Consider the following 8,667-nt stretch of genomic DNA (forward strand, 5'->3'; position numbering starts at 1 on the left):
ATATATATATATATATATATATAAGGATAGGCATAATAAAAGGGACCCGTGGGAAAGCTGATGTGAGACAAGCAAACGTTAAATAATGATGATGAAATTATGCTTTTGTAGTCCCAAATAATTTTTTTCTACCAATTACATTCTTTCTACTTCCCTCTCAAAATACTTATGAAATGCCCGGCCTTCTACCTAACTCTAGACATTATCTCAGTACGTAGAAACAAATACTATAAACTTATGGTTATCGTTATTTCTCACATACAACGTACGTATGTATGTACAAATGAAAACCTAGAGTATGGTAAAAGCCATAGCCACTCATAATAAAAAGGAGTACTGGTGGAATGTTCCAGTGAAAACCTTAATAAAATGTAAATATCATAGATCTAACATAGTAATTTGGGATGGAGAAGAGAAACTGTGTATGGTTGTGGAAATCAGCTGCCTAGCAGATGTTAACATAAAGCTAAAGATGGGCGAAAAAGAAAATACCTATGCTGAACTATTGAGGAATCTACAGCTACTCTATCCTGATTACGAGTTTATACTTGTAATCATTGAGGGACTAGCATACGTAACACACTGCATAAATACCAATCTTGAGAAATTAGGATTCTCAAAACCAGAAAGGAGAAGGATGATTCGAAAACTACAGATCCAAGCCATCACTGGAACAATAAAAGTCTGTAAAACTTTCCAGAAGTTTATCCATGTTTCTGGAGAGATTACGTTTTTCTTTGGTGGCATTTTCTTTTTTCAATATTGTAATCAAAAAATTATGGACACAGAAAAAAATACTCCATCCGATGTGCTGCAGCATGCCTTTGCTGATTTTGAGAAAGTCTCATCTCCCTTCTGTCTTGAGACTCAATCAGACGTGTTGCAGCATGCCTTTGCTAATCTCAAGAAAGTCTCATCTCCCTTCTCTCTCGAGACTATTTGACGTGCTGCAGCATGCCTTTATTGGTCTTGAGAAAGTCTCATCTTTCTATCTTGAGACTCCATCGGACGTGCTGTAGGATGCATTTGCTGGTCTTGAGAAAGTCTCATGTCCCTTAATCTCTATTTTGTAAGCAGTTGTATGTAGCATGTCTGTAATTTTGTATGCAGTGTAAATTAACCAAATGTAAGCAAATTGTAAATACATTACAACCTTGCGATAATTATGAACTGGTAGCTGAACAGTAGATATGTACGGGTATCTCTGCTAGTATTATATATATGTAAGTATGCATATATGTATGCATGCCTGTATATATGTGAGATAATAGTTTCAGTATTAAAGTGAAAATATCTGACATTACAATAGAGAGATGTTATTGTTTCACTTTTGACACGTAATAATGCAATAGTGGAGGAGATATGATATGGCTCTGGGCTAGCACTAGGCAAGTTAAATATTTTTTTGGCCTAAGACACTACATGGTCCCTAAGTATGGCATGTGTAAAATTTGAATGAAATTAGTTGTGTAGTTCTCAAGTTTTAGGGACAGAGAGACAGACACACGCGCACACACACACACGCATTCTCATTGGGTTGGCAACTATGTTCCCGCCGTTTAAAAAAAAATTTTGGAATGTATTTCTTCCGAGAATTCTATTTTTGAATCATTTTGGAATCTATTTTTTTTCTAGTTAATTTTTGTTTATTTTCAGATCATTAAAATGAAATGTCAAGTTAAGAAAAACGAGCATTTTCGACACCTCCTACTTTTTGCTTTTAATCAAGGTTCTAAGGCCGCAAAAGCTGCTCGTGACATTTGTACTGTGTGTGAAGAGGGTGCTATAGCTGAAAGAACCTCTTGTGATTGGTATGCCGGGTTCAAAAATGGAAATTTTGACCTCAAAGACGCATCTCGCTCTGGCCGTCCAATTGAATTCGATGAAGAGCGATTAAAGCAACTTTTGCACGAAAATTTTCGACAAACGACAAGGGAACTGGCAGAGAAAATGGAATGCTCTCACACTGCTATAGAGAAGCATCTTCACTCGATGGGAAAGGTTCAGAAGTATGGAGCATGGGTTCCGCATGCTTTAAGTGACAACAAAAATCAACGAGTTACAATCTCCGCTGGTTTCCTTGCTCGTCACCGCTCAACTCATGGACACAAGAAACGATTTCTTTACCGAATCGTTACTGGCGACGAAAAATGGTGCCTGTACATCAATATGAAGCAGTGTAAGGAATGGCTAAGCCCCGGTAAACAAGTGACACCACACGTGAAACAAGATCTTCATCCACGTAAAACGATGTTGTGCGTATGGTGGGACTGGGAAGGGATTATCCATTACGAATTGCTTGAACGGAACCAAACGGTCAACGCGGAACTCTATATTCAACAGAAAGAACGACTCAACATGGTTATTCAAGAGAAAAGACCTAATCGGCAGCATGGTGTTCTGCTCCACGACAACGCCCGCTCTCATATCGCTAATATGACCAAGGAAGCCATTCAAACGCATGGCTGGGAAATGCTGCCACGCCCGCCATACTCTCCTGATTTGGCACCAACGGATTTCCTCCTCTTTCGATCTCTTTCAAATGCTATGCGCGGAGTTTCGTTCAATTCTGATGCAGAATTGAGAGCTTGGTTGGATCAATTTTTCGAGTCGAAATCGGGTGATTTCTACGAACGAGGTATTGAAAATCTTGTTGAACGTTGGGAAGAAGTTTGTAAACAACAAGGGTGAATACATTATTGATTAATTAGTTGATACTATTCCGGTAAATTTTCAGATTAACACCCGCACGATTTTCACTAGGGTGTTAGGGTTAGGGACGGAATTCTCTAACCTTAACCCTAACACCCTAGTGAAGATCGTGCGGGTGTTAATCTGAAAATTTACCACTATTACCTTGTAAAATTTGATTTGATTTGGTGGAAACGTTTGAGAAAGCATTGGGAACAGACAAAGAATTTTATATACATAGATTAACCAAATAGAAACACATGCACGAACTGCTTATTTAACGATAAATGCCACTATAATTATTATAGATAAATTTCTTAATATTAATATATATATATATATATATATATATATATATATATATATATATATATATATACAGAGAGAGAGAGAGAGAGAGAGAGAGAGAGTGATATTAAGCACGTGTATTAAACGTTAATTTAAGGGTTGGTACTACTAAAGCAGCGCGGACCCGAACGCGCAGTCGCGCGTCCGCGCTAGCTAGTCTTGAGTGGTCGATCCTAACCCTAACCCTAACCCTAACCCTGTCCCTAACCCTAACCCTAACCCTATCCCAAACCCTAACCCCATCCCTAACCCGCGCGTGCAAATGAATACGTGTTTAGGGTTAGGGTTAGGGTTAGGAATAGGGTTAGGGTTAGGATCGACCACTCACGACTAGCTAGCGCGGACGCGCGACTGCGCGTTCGGGTCCGCGCTGCTTTAGTAGTACCAGGGTTAATATGTAACTGTAAATACTTATAACGTTACACCTGCAGCGATAATTATTAACTGGTAATTGAAAGATAAATGTGTATTTTTAAATACCTTGGATTTGGTTTCATCACATTAGAATTAAAGTGAAACAGCAGTCACTTTTGACACGTAATACCGAACCAGGCTAAAAGATTGTTCCGGGTCCGCGTTAGGCAAGAAGTTGAAATTTTTTTTTGACCCATGACACTTCATGGACCCTAAGTAATGCATATGTAAAATTTGAATGAAATTCCAGAAAAAGTTTTTGAAATATGTTACAGAGGTTTAAAGTTTGATAATTTTTACCCAATCAGAAAACCGGGTTTGTGCGCGATAGCTGTGTATTATAAAACGAAAGTAAATATCGGAAGACGAAGTTTGAAAGAAAACGAAAGTAATTGCATGGCATAAGAAGAGAGAGGGAGGAGGAGGCAGCGTGTGTGAGAGGTAATACATGTACAGACAAAGAGAGGGTGAATGACAAAGAGTGAGGTAAATATATAAAGGCGAAGCCGTTAAAAAGAAAATAAGAGAGATTGAAGGTGACAGATAGAGAGTGGGAGAGTTGTCGATCTAAAAGTCGAGTTCTCGTAGAAAATTATATATTTTTTTTATTATTTAAAGACAAACTTCTCTTTGGGAGACAGATTTCGAAAATCAAATTCATTTTTCTCGAGGACACACCGTTTCAGAGGTACACTTTATGGAGTTTATTCCGACGCGTTTTCTTCATATTAAACAGGGCCATCTCCCTGAAGGGATTTGTGATTTGTTTGTTTTCTTACTTACTAAGATTTTGGTCTTTACTAAATTAATTCTAAGGCCTTTTAATTCTAGACTTTGCTTCCACACCTGAATTTCCTTCTCTAGTTCTTCTAGTGATTCAGCTATAAGAACAAGGTCATCAGCATAGAGGAGTTCCAAGGGCAGTCTAAATTCTTCTGTTATGGCCTGGAGGAATGAACAAGAGGGGACTGAGAACCAATCCTTGGTAAAATTCCTACATGTATGCTGAATTTATTTCTATTCTCGTTGCCGACTTTCACCTTACTGACAGCATCTAAGTACATGGCTTGTACAACTCTCATCAACCACTCATCTATCCCTAGCTTCCGCATTGCCCACCAGATAAGGGAGAGGGGGACCCTGTCAAAGGCTTTCTCCATGTCAACAAACGCCAAGTCCAGAGGTGTATGTTTGGCTAAGTACTTCTCCTGCAGCTGCCTTGCTAGGAATATAGCATCAATAGTGCTTCTCTCTGGCACAGAACCAGTTCATTATCCAATTAGTTGAGCTTTGACCTCTCTGTAACTGTCATCATCTGGTCCAGCAATTTGATACCTCTGTAATTATTTCTGTCTAAGGCATCACCTTTAACTTTGACTATAATGCTGCTACACTAGTCATTGGGTATGAGTCCCTTGTGGACAATCTGGTTAATTACACATGTGACTAGACCATATCCCATCCCGCTAGATATTTTAAGCATCTCAGCGGTGATTCCTTAAGCTCTCTGCAGATAAATATACATCAGGCTAACAAAAAAGTCTTGTGATTTGTATCGTATACTTCAGGCAATCCAAAATCAAAGTTCGTCACCAATCAAATTTGTAAATCCACCGTTCATTACCCAGTTAAGATGGTATGGTTTTTACACAGTGAAACATAAAATAGACAGATACAATGGGGTATTTATTTATTATAAGCTTACAGCAGTTTCATATATACGTTTGGGTGCGTTCATTATTTCTGTCATGTATGTCTGTCTGTCATTTTTCAGTTTTATTTCAAGATTTCTTGCCAATGGAGAAAGAGCCGCTTTCTAAACTAGATCCAAGGCTCATTCATTGAAATTTCAACAACATCAACAGGATATTTTTGTATGTATGTATTTGTGCAGAATTGTATGTTTTGTTTTATGTATGTATTCTCATGCACATAGTCGCATGTCTAGACATGCTCACACATACTTAAATAACAAACATTCCACCAGCACTCCTTTTTATTATGAGTGGTTTGGGCTTCTACCATACTATGGGTTCTTATTTCTTTGGCCTAGGGTATTCTTCCGACAGATCTCATCATACTGTTTACAGTGTCTTAGCCACATCATGTCTTATCAGTAGATAATACCGTGATGTATGTATGTGTGTCATATATATATGTGTATTTATGTAAGTGTGTGCGTGAGCGTGTGTTCTTTAAAAGGTGTGCCAAAAGTCGGGACATGTTACAAAAGTAGCTCAGTTCCACACTTCACTGTTATGCTCAACGTTGTTTGACAATTATCATGACTGCAGATAGGTTAGTGTAAAAATCACCAAACTAAACAACCTGTCAGTATTTCCACGAACTTCAGGCATAATGAAAGAAACATTACAGTTAATAGCTTCTCACAGAGGAAGGATAGAGTGAGACACACTATTAGGTATATTAATAGACAACTGTTTAACCTCCAGGTCGCTCGTTGCCAAACGAAATATTACTTAGTTGAAAATTGAGAAACTGAAGGTAGGCCTTAATTCTATATGCTTCTCCTTTCTAATTGTTCCTACCGTTGACCAACAGGTTTAAAAAATATATTGTTTTCAGCTGTTACCATTCCTTCTGCTAAGCTATTCCAAATGTTTACTGTTCTTGTACGGAATGTTTCTTCACCTTTTGGATAATTTTTTATGGGTAAAATTTTCACAGTATCCCCACTGTGTTATATTTACCTGAGATCCTACTTCAAAGGTGATGCAATAACTAAAATCCTTTTCATAGTGTTCATTAACCCACATCTGTTCCCTCACCGATTTTGTTTTCTCATAACTTCCGGAAAAATTAATATTTTGCAATGAAGTTTTCTGTAAATACGTCTCAGATGGTGTAGATCCCAATTATATCGGAATTAGTTGTGAAAAAAAAGTTTTTCTGTGGGTGGGAAGAGGAGTTTCGGAAAATTCAAACGAGTTGATTTTGTTTCCTCATAGCTTTCAGAAAAATGAGTATTTTTAAAGAAATTTCCCACAAATAGAGTCTGTAAATTATGAATATATTGGAATTTGATGTGAAAAGAAAAATAGTGAGCATGCACATATACTGACAGACGTCACAATTTCTTTCGAAATTTCATTTTGTAGGTATAGAAAGAAGTGCTGAAAGGTTCCTGGCTTTGGGTAAAAGAAAATACAGGAGGATCAGTTAATTATGATTTTATTCAACATATCCCCTTCTCAGATTCACACACTTATTGCAGCAGTCCTTCAGTTCTAAGCCTTGTAAAAAAAACTCGGAAAGTTGGGCCACCAATCAGGCCTTTCGTGTAGTTCCATCGCGTGACTTTTAGAGACCCCTTGCACTTTTTTGTTTCGAGGCCCCATTCCTTCAATCAAAATTCATAACCTATGCACCTTTTGTTCATAGCTTTATTTTACTTTATTCTATCTAAAGTTCAGTATTTCACGTTATCATAAAGAACATCTTTAAAAGTACAAGTTAAATTTATTTAGGTCCATTACAATTTCAATAAGTAAAACTTCCAGATATGAATAAAAGAACACTTTTATGATCCAGGCAACTTTCAAAGACAAACACGGCGCACTTTTCGCTTTGCGAAATCATCGATCAGTTCAGAATAATCAAGGTAAGAGCTAAGTTCGTGTTCAATAGATATCAGAAACAGGTGAGTTTTTCAAAACTAAAACTGATGAAGAAAACACAGCTACGGTCAACAGTTTTACGAGATAGACCAAATAATTTGGCGAAAATGACATTACAAAAGATAATTTACTTTGAAATGATTTTGAAAGACTTCTCAGATAAAAAGTCAGAAAAGTCTGATTTTAAAAAGCCTATTCACAAACAGTAAGAGGTGGGGAAATTTAGTAACCGGGGCAAAATGAGTAACTTCTTATTTCTCGTTATTTCCCTCCTACTTTTTAAAATTATTAAATTGCAAGTATTCGATCAGCATTTTGTACAAATTGGTCAGCATAGTTGTTGTTGTTGAAGTTGAACGAGTCCGTAACATGGGTGGCAGGTCCTAATTTTTCAAGAAAATGTTCCTCAACTTTGACACGATTGTAATTGAAATTGCTAATAAAATATCTGGATAATTTTTGGTGTTTAACAATCAATATTTTTTTCTTTGTTAGATTCCAAGTCAATTTTTTTCCTCACACTAATGTCTAATTTGATAATTTTCAAGTTTCAAAAAATGTCTAAAATGGGGTAAAATGAGTAAAGACTAACTTCGATAATTTCTTCTCTTTAACTACATGGTATGCAAATATATTACGAGGATACTAGCGAATCGTGAAGAAGCTATAGAGAATATTTTCTGCTGTGTTCTTTTTTTTTATCTAGTCGAGCTTCGTTAATTTCATATCATGTGCCATTTTTCCTTGACTCTCATTTATTTGACCTAGATATATATTTATTGCATTTCTTCTGATCTTTCTGATGTCTAGAGATGGATATTGATGTGTATGAGTCTGTTTTCTGGAGAACTAAAGTGGCAAATTTACATGATCTTGTCTTGCTCATTTTGTCCCAGCCAAATTTGGTTTTTTATATGCTCAAAGAGAACGGCAATGATTCTCTGAAATAGGGATTAGATTATGTTATAATGGTTTTTATGCATTTAGGAAAGGCCATTTGCTTAGCTGATATAATTTTTGTAAGGGAGTGAATATTTGCAAAAAATATATTTTGTCTCAAAGTCAAAAATGCAGAAAGAACACCTCATTTTGCTACTCGTCCATATCAGTAACTATCTTGACTTATAATAAAACATTAAAAAAACTTTCATGTGAGATTTCAATTTTTAATATACCATTGTGGTTAATGGGGGAGCCTCAAGCCCTCAACGCTTTTTGGCAAGGACTGGCGTACTACACGATGCATAAATCATCAATCTTCAGCTTTTGTAGAGTAGAGGGCCTCATTAACATTTCTTTAATTGGGCCCCGCACTTTCTAGCCTCGGCCCTGGTCTCCCTCACACTATATTTTATCTAAAAATCAGGACACTGAATATCGTGGTCTAACGGTATAGTCACCAATGGAACACCTTTGATCACATGTATGTTCGAAATATAATAACCCGGGAGCTTTAACAGTAACCACAACAACAAGGCTGTCTGTACTTCCTCTCTCTCTATCTCTCTCTTTCTTCCTCTCTCTCTCTCTTTCAGCTTTCTTACCGACCGGAAACCTATATAATTCAGACATGCGC

General features: G+C 36.9%; 1 protein-coding gene across 3 annotated transcripts in view; it reads right to left on the reverse strand.

Moving 5' to 3' along the window:
• Positions 1–3,788, reverse strand: part of LOC106869690 (SWI/SNF-related matrix-associated actin-dependent regulator of chromatin subfamily A-like protein 1) — a 24,438-nt gene extending 20,650 nt beyond the window's left edge. For 2 of the 3 annotated variants that reach the window (XM_014915536.2, XM_014915527.2), the window contains exon 1: positions 3,520–3,788. The gene's annotated coding sequence lies outside the window, so the exon portion shown is untranslated. The remainder of the gene's footprint in view (positions 1–3,519) is intronic. The other variant, XM_014915537.2, reaches the window with a different exon arrangement.
• Between the last annotated feature and the right edge of the window lie 4,879 nt (positions 3,789–8,667).

The sequence above is a fragment of the Octopus bimaculoides genome, chromosome 9 (genome assembly GCF_001194135.2).
Source record: "Octopus bimaculoides isolate UCB-OBI-ISO-001 chromosome 9, ASM119413v2, whole genome shotgun sequence".
NCBI classification, from domain to species: domain Eukaryota; kingdom Metazoa; phylum Mollusca; class Cephalopoda; order Octopoda; family Octopodidae; genus Octopus; species Octopus bimaculoides.